Genomic DNA, 13,042 nt, shown 5'->3' with positions numbered 1-13,042 from the left:
GTCAACATCCCTGCCTCGGAGTTGATGTGTAGCAGATGGCACAGCAGAACTGAGCCTCGGTTTATTTTTGACTCAGAGAGGACATTGCACAAGAGCACAGCGCTCGCTGGTGGGGGCAACAGGTCTGACACGTGGGGCAGCAGAATCTACCGGCTTTGAGAGCCACGCAACCTGAGTTCGAATCCTGGCTTGGCCACCTTCAGCCGTGCGCCCTCAGGTACACAGTCTTCCCTCTGAGAGCCTCCGCTTCCCCATTTGTAAAGTGGAGCAGTGAGGCCCAGAGGCCATCCTTTATCAATTTCATAGGCACATGGCTTCATCGAGGGAGAAGATGTACATGTGGTGAGGGGACTTTGGGGGCTGGTTTCTGTCTCTAGAGAGGGGAAGTGATGGGAAAGTGGCGTCAGAAGGGAGGATCCCTGGCAGGCCTCGGGTTGGGGCCTGGAGTGGAGCTGTCCTAGGTGTGACCCCGCCGTGCCCCCACGTAGGGGTGTATTGGCTGGCGGCTGGGGCAGAGCCAGGCAAAGCCCCGGGACCCAGACCCTTCCTCTGTTCCCCATAGGTAACCCTGGACAGAGGGACTGGGTAGGGTGGGCCAGGGAAGGAGAGGTTGGACCGAGGTGGGCAAGGGGCACACTGAGAGGGTCTTTGGTCTTCAGTGGGGAGACTGAAGGTGAGAGGGTCTTTGGTCTTCAGTGGGGAGACTGAAGGGTGGGAGGGAGGGGATGTGAGAGGCCTCCTTCCCTCCCTCCTCTGCCCCCTGATGGAGTCAGGCTGATGGAGGCTTATCAGACTAAGGTCCAGCCTCGGGACGATGGGATAATCATTTGAAGGGAGGGGGCTGTGAGAGTGCTGGGGGATGGGCAAGCCCGTCTTCCTGACTGATGTACCATGTGCAAGCATGTTTTCCTACATGCATGTTTACTATAGAAAACAGGGAAATAGAGACACTTTATAGAAGAACCGAAACCTTTACCCCACAGTGTTGACATTTGGGGAACACTATGTCTTTCAAAATTACTATATCTTTTTTTTTCTAGGCTATAAACATAATACATTTCTTATTATAGGTCATAGAAATTGGGATCTTATCTACTCTGCATTTTTCACGTCAGGTTATTACGATATTTTCCTGGGTCATGAAAAATTATTTGAAAATAATGATTATTGATAGATACATAATATTCTGTCCTATGGCTTCTCAGTAATTTACATAACTAATCTCCTAGATTAGAAATTTAGATCGTGTCCAGATTATTGCCATGATTAAAAAGAAAAACACCGTGATCAACATCGATATGGCTCAAACATTGTTTGCATTTCTAATTACTTCCGTTAGAATAAGTTCTTAAGCAAAATGACTGGGTAAGAGGATGTGCATTTTTTCCTTTATTTCGTTTTTTAGTATTATATTTGATACACACAAAGGAAATTATGTAGCATATATGTTAGTTTAATAATACAATGTATATCGTGGACTTAGAATGTCACCAATAATTTGCATATTCCTGTGTGAGTGTCCCCATCCCAACCCCTTGCCTCTTCCGGAGGAAATGACCATCCTGTGTTTATCATTTCCATGCTTTTATTTTTTTTCTATAGACTGTATTTTTTAGAGCAATTTTAGGTTCATAGCAAAACTGAATAGAAAGTACAGAGAATTCCCATATGCTTTTTTTAAAAAAACATTTTTATCTCGTGTGTGTATGCTTATACCATCTATTGTTTAGTTTTGCTTTTGCTTTAGTTCTTTAAAATGTCATTGTACAGTATGTAACCTTTTGAGTCTTGCTTCTTTCCGGCAACATTCTGTTTCTCAGATTCATCCATGTGGTTGCTGCAGCTGGAGTTGGTGCATTTGTATAGCTGTGTAGTATTCCGTGGCATGAAGATATTGCACTCTTGTTGATTTGTTCTCCTTCTGGTGAACATGTGGGTTGTTTCCAGAGCAGCTGTTGCAATCAGTGTTGCTGGGAGCATTCTTGGCCATGGCGCCATCACCTAGAAAAGGAACACACGAGGTTAAAACAGATTTGGGAGGGGGTAGAATCCAGAGTAGAGCACACACAAGCTTGAGTTGAGGTGTCCACAGGCCATGAACTGATTTGGTTTTGGAGGAGAGCTAGTACACAGAATGTCTTGTGGGCTTGCCTGAGCTAGAATGTGCTGTTTCTCATCTCTCAAGCTCAGTTGCCAAGGTCATTGTCTTGGGCTTGGGAGCAAGAGTAGAACCCTCTCCCCTGCCCACCTTCAAGGAGGCAGAAGCACTGTTTGTGAAGGGAATCACTGTCCCTCCCCCTTTATCCTCAGTGCCATTAAATCTGAGCATCCCTAAGTGTGGAGTGTATACCCCTGATGGTACCTAAGAGGATACTAGGTGGTATGAAATAACAGCCCATCCCCTGGTGAGAAAACTCATCTGTTTCCAGTTCTCTTTCAGTCTTCCACGTCACCTCAAGGCAAAAGGTTCTGTCTGGAACTAGTGTGTGTCTTTAATTATGGCCCCCTCCCTACCTGAACACTGGCTAAACTCTAGGCGGAAAGCAAGGCAACTTTGGGCTCAGGGCCTCAGGCAGGCAATAGAATCCACTAAACATCAGGTCATCCTGTTATAATTTTTCTGTTGTGGTCATCTTTTATTTGTGGTGAGTGGCACTGGTTTTCCTTTTAAAATAAATATGTTTAAGTTTTAATAAGGCAAGCTATTAAGAAAAAACAAGATTGATTAAAGGACAGATAGTAATCATCTTGACAGTCATATTTGATTGACCCAGGTTGGGGAAATGCTGACCTCAATCAGCCGTTCTCAAACTTTCTGTTGCAGGACGCTTTACATTCTTAAAAATGATTGAGGACCCCAAAGAGTTGTGCTTATGTGAATATTATCTCTTCATATTTACCATATTCGAAGTCAAAACTGAGATTGTAATAATACTTATGTATTAATTCTTTTAAAAATAACAATAATAAATCCATTATGGTAACATACTTTATGAAAAATAACTATATTTTCCAAAAAAAAAAAAAACTAGAAGAGTAATGTTGTTTTATGTTTTTGCAAGTCTTTTTAATGACTTAATTGAACACAGCTGGATTCTCATCTGCTTCAGCATTCAATCTGTTGCCATATGATGTTTGGGTTACTGTGTATGAAGAAATTCCAGCCTCACAGAGATATGTTGTGGGAAAGGGAGGAGGATTCTAATAGCCGTTCAGATAATTGTAGATATTCTTCTTTGATACTACACCCAAACTCAACAAGTGATAGCATATTAGTTTGCTAGGGCTGTTATTCAACCAAACTTGGGCCCACTCATCCACGCACAGTAAAGCCAATCTGTTGACACCAGGTTGTGGTAAAGGCAAGTATAGCATTTATTGCAAGGCACCCAACATGGGGCCAAACAAGGAGAATGGGCAGCTCGTGTTCAAAAGACCTGAACTCCTCGATGGTTCTTGGGGAAGGGTTTTGAAAGGCAACATTAAGGGTGAGGGTTGTAGGGTGCTTGATCAGCTCGTGGACATTCTTCTGATTGGTTGGTAGTGAGGTAATAGGGTGGCTTTTCAGGAGTTAACGTCATCATCCTTCTGGTTTCAACCAGTCTGGGGTCTACATGCTGGTGGTCAGCATGCAGTTAGCTTCTTCTACCTGGAGGGGATTTTAGTATCCACAAAACAACTCAAGCATATGGCTCAAGATATTACCTAGAGCCCTTGAAGAAGAACTAAAGGTCCTTGACTTTGTTTTATGGCTAAGCTATTATTATTTTGTCTTGCTTGACTGTTTTCCTTTGTTTCTGCATTTTCTCACTTCTCTGATTAAATTTGCTCTTTGGAACTCGGGGAAGGCCTAAGAAGCTAAAACTTTTTTATAAACAAGAGGTGGGGGGAGATGGTGGGGGAGTCTGTCCGCAAGAAGGCCCCACAGGGTCCTGCTCGGTTAAAGGGCTGCCATAACAAAATACTACGCACTGAATGACTTCAACAACAGACATGTATTTTGTCAGAGTTGTGGCAGTTAGAAGTCCAAGATCAAGGCATGCTGGCCTCTATCCTTGGCTTGCAGATGGCTGTTTTCTCGCTGTATCCTCACAGGGTCCTTCCTCTGTGTGCACATCCCTGGTATCTCTCTGTGTGTCCAAATTCCCTCTTCTTATAAGGACACTAGTCAGTTTGGATTAGGGCCCGTTTAATGTCCTCATTTTAATTGAATCACCTCTTTAAAAGGCCCTATCTCCAAGTACAGTCACATTCTGAGGTACTGGGAGGTTAAGACTTCAAGATATGAACTTTGGGAGGGACACAATTCAGCCCAGAACAGACAGCATTTTAAAAATTAGCTGCAATGAAGACTCTGAAGCCATGACAATGAACTTTTCATATTGTACATTATAATCCATTTTTTTCTTTCACTTTGATGAATTTTTTTACCTATGCATGGTTTTGCAACATCCTGCACTGGTCATTTAGAAAATATTGGCTCATTGAGTTATACAGATCTTTCAAATGTTTGCATATTTCATTATACAATATCATAAAATGTCACATTTGTTATCTTAGCACTGACCTCATCAGAAACATCTCTAAGTATTGGGAAGCTGTCAAGTTCTTGATGGCACATACAGGTCTTGCAAAATTCTAATTTTCACTTTGGAAGCTCAAGTCTTATCATTGGCAACAAATACTGTCAGTTGTTTTCCTTGAAATGATAGGCTCACTCTGTTCATTTTTGAGAAAATGTCTGCCAGATACCCAAGTCTGAATAACCATTGTGTGTCTGTCAGTTGTTCTTTTATGTAAAAATGGTGTTTGGTGAAAACAGAGGCAAGTTCAGCTCACAACTCAAATGCTCATAGGAGAACCTCTCCTCCAACACCCATCATACTTGGGTTACAGCAGAACGCTTGATGCATATATTTCCCATTCCGTGTTCTCATGTTGAGAGTTAATAAAATTAATCATTTTTACTGCTTCATCCGGGACATTCCTTAGTGAAGCTGGCATTTTTTACCGCCCGCGTGTGGTGATGAAGAATAGGATGATGACTAGTACAATTTGGTGCCACTCCCTTGATTCACGCTAGGGCACCAGCAGTTTTTGCACCAGCAGTGCAAATATCAACAGGTGAAGGTGGTAAATAACATCTAAATGTTATTAGGAAGATGATTTTGATTTCTCAGCCCCCCGTGTAAGCACGAGCATGTGGACCACACTTTGAGAACCATTTTGACCTAGATAAAAAATACAGAGATGATTTGAGGCCTCGAAAATGACCTTGGTGCCAGAGTCACAAGACCTGGGTGTGATTCTGGCTCTGCCAGTGTGGAACTAAGTGGCCTTGGATAGCTCACTGACCTCTAGAAGCCAGGCACTTTACACATAAAGGGTGGTGGGAGCTTCCTGCCTCCCAGAGCTGGGGAGGGAAGGAAATAAGGTACAGACTTGAGAGCCTTTTGTAAAAAGTAATGCACAACCCAGGCAAGAGGAAGCAGCTATGGTGGGGAATGAGGCAAAGTTATGAACTTTCACGCCCTGGCTTAAGCCATTTTTGATTAGCGACACTGCCCAGATCCCTGTATCCCCCAGAAGAGACCTCAGAAGGTTAGACCTAGAGACCCTGAAAGAGATGCCCAACAGGATTTCTAGTTTTAACAAATCGGCATCTTTGGGGCTCTGCTCCAGGTCACCCATTACCACCTACAGCTTTGAAAGGAAAAGGCCTCCTAAAAGCCCAGAGTTCTTCTGGTCCTTGACTGGACAGGTAGGCATTCACCTGGGTCAGGTAGAAAGCTGGGAGCCCATGGGAAATGACAGGCATCTTAGAAAATCTGATTTGTTTAGCTGTGTTAAGAAGATAGAGGTGATTCTGGAAAACTGCAGGGAGCTGGAAAGCACATGTTAAGAGGGCTTCAGGTGGGCTCCCGCTTCCAGGATGGTGGAGTAAAGGTACTTGTCCCTAGGTGCAACTGAGAACCCTAGACATTCCATATAAAATAAACATAAGAAAATTCTAAAAGATAGAGAGAAGACAGACCTGCTTCTTGGGACTTGGGGACCCATGAAACAGCATAGCAGTGAGTTCCTCGTGAGTTTCTTTTTGCCTCATATAGCCCAGAGTTGGAGCTGAAGAAGCCAGAAATGAGGAAATGCCAATGGGCAGGCAAAAAAATGCCCCAACAGAAACCTGGTCTCTCTAGCTAAGAAGCAGGAAAGGGGCAGCCTAGCAGAACAGACACTTTTAGGCAAAAACTGCTCTACTCTAACTAAACACCATAGAAAACATTGTGGCTCCACCCCCACCAGCAACGATCCAGTGGGGAGATTAGACTTACCCCTTCACCAGACTGTAATGAAGCATCCCAAGTCCCCCACAGGAGTGGTGTCAGAGAAGGCCAAGTAGGGAGCCAGGAGTTTCATTCCCCACTGGGTGGTGACAAGACCTCACCCCAGTCCCTGTCACGATTGTGGAGAGACCACACTGGGAGCAGTAACAAGTCACTCCCGTACCTCCCAGCCATGGAGGTATCAGTGGGGGCCTGATGGGGAGCTGGATTTCCCAACCAACCCTCTTTCTCTGCTGGATTAGTGTCAGAGGAAACCAGCTGAAACAGAAGGTTTAAATGAGATCCAGAGTCTCATAACATAATACCCCAAATGCCCAGGTTTCTGTAGAAATTCACTTATAACCAGAACTAGGAAGATCGCAAACTGAATGAAAAAGGCAATCAATAGAAGCCAACGCCAAGATGACAGAGATGTTGAAATTATCTGACAAAGATTTTAAAGCAGCCATCATAAAAATGCTCCAAGAAACAGCTATGAACACACTTGAAACAAATGAAAAAAATAGAGCGTGTCAGCAAAGAAATAGAAGCGTAGAGAAGTACAAAATAGAAATTTTAGACTGAAATATATGATAACTGAAACTTAAAAGAAAAATTCAATGGATGTGCTTTACTGCAGGCCAGAGGGGACAGAGGAAAGAATCACTGAACCAGAGTATAGGGCAATAGAAATTACCTAATCTGAATAACCAAGAGAAAATAGACGCAAGATAAATAAGTAAACACAGCCTCAGGGACCTGTGAGACTTTAACAAAAGATCTAATGTTTATGTCGTTGGACTGCTGGAAGGAGACAAGAAAGGAAGTGAAACTGAAAAAATACTTGAAGAAATAGTGGCTGAAAACTTCCCAAATTTGGCAAATAACATAAACCTACAGATTCGTGAAGCTGAGCAAAATTCCAAAGAGAATAAACTCAACAAAATCCACACCAAGGGAAAAAACAGGTAAACTTTTGAAAACTAAAAACAAAACAGAAGTCTTGAAAGCAGTGAGAGAGAAATGACACCTCATCTATAAGGGGGGAACAATTCAAGTGACAGTGAATTTCTCATTGGAAACCATGGAGGCCAGAAGGAAGTGGCACAACATTTTTCAAATGCTGAAAGGAAAGAACTGTCAACTCAGAATCCTATATCCAGCAAAAATATTCTTCAAGAATGAAGGGGAAATCAAGACAGTCTCAGATGAAGAAAAACTGAGAGAATTTGTTGCCAGAAGACCTACCCTAAAAGAATGCTAAAAGAAGTTTTCTAAACAGAAAATAAACAATAAAAAATGAATCTTGGAACATCAGGAAGGAAAAAAAAATATGGGTAAATGCAATTGACCCTTTCTTTCTCTTCTTGAGTTTTCCAAATTATATTTGACAATTGAAGCAAATTTATAACACTTTCTGATGTAGTTTTAAGTGCTGTAGAAAGAACAAGTAGTAAACAAAAATTAAAATTGCAGACTTAAACTTTAATGTATCAGTAATTACATTAAGTGTAAATGGTTTAAATACACCAATTAAAAGACTGATATTGACAGAGTGGTTTGAAAAACATGACCTGACTATACACTATCTACAAGAAACTCACTTCAAATATAATAATACAGGCAGGCTGAAAGTAAAAGAATAGACAAAATGTATATCATGCCAACATTAATCAAAAGAAAATAAGAGTAGCTATATTAATATCAGATAAAGTAGACTTCAGAACAAAGAAGATTACTAGAGTAAGAAAGGAATATTATATAATGGTAAAAGAGTCAAGCCACCAAGAAGATATAGCAATCCTAAATGTATATGCACCAAACAACAGAGCTATAAAATACGTGAAGCAAACAGTGATGGAACTGACCACAATTATAGTTGGAGACTTCAACACCCCTCTCTCAATAATTGATAGAGCAATTAGACAGAATATCAGAGCAAGGAGAGCAAGGATATAGAAGAACTCAACAACATCGTAAACCAACAGGATCAAATCAACATTTATAGAACACATTCTTTTCAAGTGTCCACAGAACATACACCGCGATAGACCATATTCTGGGACATAAAATAAACTTCAGCAAAATTAGAATTTAAATCAAAGAGAATGTGTTCTCCAATTACAGTAAAATCGAATAAGAAATGAATAATAGAAAGATAACAGAAAAATCTCCAGCCACTTGGAAGCTAAATAATACACATCTAAATAATGCATGGGTCAATGATAAAGTCTGAATGAAAAATTTTTAAATATATTGAACTGAATTGAAATAAAAATACAACATATCAAAATGTGTGTGACATACCTAAAGCAGTGCTGAGACAGAAATTTATAGTACTAAATGCATAATTAGCAAAGAGAAAAGCCTCAAATCAATCATCTAAGCTCCATCTTGACACAATAAAAAAGGAAGAGCCAAATAAACCCAAATCAAGGAGGAGGAAGGAAATAATAAAGAGCAGGAGTCAATAAAATTGGGAACAGAAAATGAATAGAGGGCTTCCCTGGTGGCGCAGTGGTTGAGAGTCTGCCTGCTAATGCAGGGGACACGGGTTCGCGCCCTGGTCTGGGAGGATCCCACATGCCGCGGAGCGACTGGGCCCGTGAGCCACAACTACTGAGCCTGCATGTCTGGAGCCTGTGCTCCGCAACAAGAGAGGCCACGATAGTGAGAGGCCCACACACCACGATGAAGAGTGGCCCCCGCTTGCCGCAATTGGAGAAAGCCCTCGCACAGAAATGAAGACCCAACATAGCAATCAATCAATCAATCAATCAATAAATCTTTAAAAAAAAAAAAAGAAAGAAAATGAATAGCGAAGAAGCAGTGAAACAAAGAGCTGAGTCTTTGAAAATATCAACAACATTGACAAAACTTTAGCAAGACTAACAGGGAGAGAGAAAGAAAGAGAAGGAAAGAGAGAAATTACCAAAATTAGAAATGAAATGCGATATCACTATAGACCTTGCAAGTACACAATTGGATGGTAAGGGAATACTATGAATAACTCTACGCACATAAATTTGACAACCTAAATGAAACGGACCAGTTCCTCAAAAAATGCAAACTACTACAGTTCACCCATATGAAATAGATAATCTGAATAGCACTATAATTATTGAGGAATTTTAATTTTTAATTTTTAAATACTCTAAAAAGAAATCCCCAGACCAGATAGTTTCACTGGAGAATTTTACCAAACGCTTAAAAAATTAACACCAACTCTACACAATGTTTTCCAGTAAGCAGAAGAGGAAGGAACATTTTCCAATTTATCTTATGAAGCTAGAATGACCCTGATATCAAAACCAGACAAAGACAATACCAAAAAGAAAAACTACAGGCCCACATCCCTCATCAATATAGATATGAAAATCTTTAATGAAACATTAGCAAATAAAATTCAGCAATGTATAAAAGCAGTTATGCATCATGACCAAATAGGGTTTATTCCAGGAATGCAAGGTTGGTTCAACATTTAAAAATCAATTAGTATAATTCACCATGTTAATGGTCTAAAGAAAAATCACATGATATATCCATCAATGCAGGAAAAGCATTTGATAAAATTCAACCATTCATGGTATAATCTTCAGAAACATAGGAATAGAGGGGAATTCGTTCAACTTGATAAAGAACATCTACAAAAAACTACAGGTAATATTATCTTAATGGTTAAAGACTGAATGGTTTCTCCTAAAATTGGGAATAAGGCAAGATGTTAGCTCTCACCACTTATATTCAAATCGTGCTGGAAGTTCTAGCCAATGCAACAAGACAAGAAAAGGAGTACAGATTGGAAAGGAAGAAATAAACTGTCCGTATTTGCAGCTAACTTCATTGTTTACATGAAAAATCCAAAAGAATCTATTAAAGAAAAAAAAACCTCCTAGGACTAATAAGTGATTTCAGGAAGGTCATAGGGTACAAGATAAACATACAAAAATCTATTGTATTTCTGTATACTAGCAATGAACATGTGGGCACAATAATTAAAAATGCAGTGCCATTTACAATCACTCAAAAAATGAAATACTTAGGTGTAAATTTAACAGGACATGTACGAGATGTGTATGCTGAAAACTACAAAAAAAACTGATGAAAAAATAAATAAATAAATGAAGCAACATATATGTTCATGGATTGGAAGACTCACCATAGTAAAGATGTCAGTTCTCTGCAATTCCTACCAAGATCCCAGCAAAATTTTTGTAGATGTAGAAAAGATTATTCTAAAATTTATATGGAACAGCAAAGGAGCTAGAATAGCTGAAATGGTCTTGAAAAAGAATAAGTAAGAAGAGTCAGTCTACCTGATTTTAAGATTTATTATATAGAAATCAAGACTTTGTGGTATCAACAGAGAGATGACACATGGAGCAATGGGATGGAATAAAGGACCCAGAAGTAGATCCACGCAAATAAGCCCAACTGACTTTTGACCAAGGTACAAAAGCAGTTCAATGGAGGAAAGATGATAACCTTTTCAATAAATAGTGCTGAAGCAATAGGACATCCATAAACAAAAACAAACAAACAAACAAACAAAAACCTATCTAAGTCTTACGCCTTATACAAAAATTAACTCAAAATGGATCATGGTCTTAACTATAAAATGTAAAACTATAAAACTTTTAGGGGAAAAATGTAAGAGGAAAATCTCCGGGATCTAGGGCTAGGCAAAGAGTTCTTAAGCTTGACACCAAAGCATGATCCATAAAAGAAAAAAAATGATAAATTGGACTTCACCAAAGTTAAAAGCTCATGATCCACAAAAACAAACAAACAAAAAAAACCCTGTTAAAAAGATGAAGACAAGCTACAAACTGGGAGAAAATATTTGCAAACCACAAAATCTGACAAAGTACTGGTATCTGATATGTATAAAAAACTCTCCAAACTCAACCATAAAAAGAAATCAAACAATCTAATTAGAAAATGGACAAAAATCATGAAGAGATATTTCTATGAAGAGAATATACAGATGGCAAATAAGCACATGAAAAGATGTTCAACATCATTAGTCATTAAAGATAGGCAAATTAAAACCACAGTGAGATATAATTACACACCTATCGGAACAGCTAAAATAAAAAAATGACAACACCAAATGCTGGTGAGGATGCAGAAAAACTGGTTCACTCATACATTGTAGGCAGGAATGTAAAATGGTACTATAAAACCATTTGGAAGTTTCTTTAAAAAAAAAAACTAAATATACAACTACCATGTGACCCAATAATTGTCCTATTGTGCATTTATCCCAAATAAATGTAAACTTATGTTCACACAAAAACCCTGTACACAAGGTTATAGTAGCTTTACTCTTAATTGCCAAAAATTGGAGATAACCCAGATGTCCTTTAATAGATGATTAAGCTACCCATGGTCCACCCACATCATGGAGTGGTACTCACCCATAAAAAGGATTGAACTGTCTATACACACAACAACCTGATGAATCTCCACTGAATTGTGCTGAGTGAAAAAAGCCCATCCCAGAAGGTCACACATAGCATGATTCCATTTATAGATATCATTAAAAAAACAACATTATTAGAGAACAGATTCATGATAGCCAGGAGTTAGGGATGCAGGCGACGCGGTGGTGGGAGGTGGTGACTATAATGGGACAGCCCAAGGAAGCTTATGGTGACAAAAAGTTCTGTATCTTGATTGTGATTGTGGCTACATAACACTACACACATGATAAAACCGCACACACACACACGCACGTACACACAAGTGCATGTAAAAATAGGTATTATTATCCTATCCTGCAGATGGGGAAACAGAGGCTTGGAAAGGTCCAGCCACGAGCCCCAGGGCTTCTGTCTCTCCAGGGCACATGCCCACGACCACTCTGCCTCACTCCCTCTGCCCTTGCAGCCCACACCAGACAGCAGACAGAGGACAGGGAGATCCCACCTTGACACCCTGCTGGCAGTAGACTAGCTCCCCTGAGACGGGGCCTGGGAGGGGTGAAGCCCACCCAGGCAGGTCTTGATGGAGAAGGCAGGGGCGGGGTTCCCCTGCTTCTCTTCCATCTCCACCCCACCTGACCCTGGCACTAGCCCAGTGCCGGCACACAGGGGACACTCCACACCGCTGTTCCCTTCCTCCTCCTTGCTGACTTGAGTCCCCGTTGGGTCACCCACCCCTAACCAATGCCATCTCCCCTTTTCCAGAGCTGAACTTCGTCACCCAGTCCCCAGAGCCGGCAAGACATGGGCCCTATTTTCCAAACCCTGACGCCTTTCATATAACCAGAAGACGTGGAGGGGTGAGTTGGAGACTGGGGTTTTGCTGGAGCTGGAGATGGGGAAGATCTGGGAAGAGAGCACCCTTGCAGGGGCTGCTGACGGAGGGTCTGATAAGCAGGAAAACCGTGTTTGACAGCAGCTGCCTTCCGCCTGCCATTCTAGCGGGGACACTTGAATTATTTATGCGCCATTGTGCAGGTGTGGGGAAATCCCCCCACGTGTCTTTGCGTTTGAATAGGGAGCACGGCTAGGAAGCGTAGAAGGAAGGCAGCATCACTGCACACAGTGAACTGAGTCTCAGGTCCCTCGTCAGTAAAATGGGGCGGCAGCAACATCTCCGTCTCGTCAAGGTCAAGCAAAGATAATCCATGTAAAGTGCTTAGAAGAGTAGCTGGAACATAATAGGTGCTCAATAAATGCTAATTGCCTAGTGCATGTTAGTTAAATGGGGCA

At 40.9% G+C, this 13,042-nt stretch overlaps 1 protein-coding gene across 9 annotated transcripts in view; it reads left to right on the top strand.

The window, feature by feature from the left end:
• ATP2B2 (ATPase plasma membrane Ca2+ transporting 2) overlaps nucleotides 1-13,042 on the top strand; it is a 354,644-nt gene that overhangs the window by 147,424 nt on the left and 194,178 nt on the right. For 7 of the 9 annotated variants that reach the window (XM_082415644.1, XM_082415652.1, XM_082415649.1 and 4 more), the window contains one exon: nucleotides 12,515-12,609. The exons of 1 other annotated variant lie outside the window; for it this stretch is intronic. The gene's annotated coding sequence lies outside the window, so the exon portion shown is untranslated. Of the gene's footprint in view, nucleotides 1-5,199; nucleotides 12,610-13,042 lie in introns of those variants that run through there. One more of the 9 variants, XM_082415645.1, reaches the window with a different exon arrangement.

Source organism: Balaenoptera physalus, assembly GCF_965194825.1.
Source record: "Balaenoptera physalus genome assembly, chromosome: 11".
In the NCBI taxonomy this organism is placed as follows: Eukaryota; Metazoa; Chordata; class Mammalia; order Artiodactyla; family Balaenopteridae; genus Balaenoptera; species Balaenoptera physalus.
This window is presented reverse-complemented; position numbering and strand designations above follow the sequence as displayed.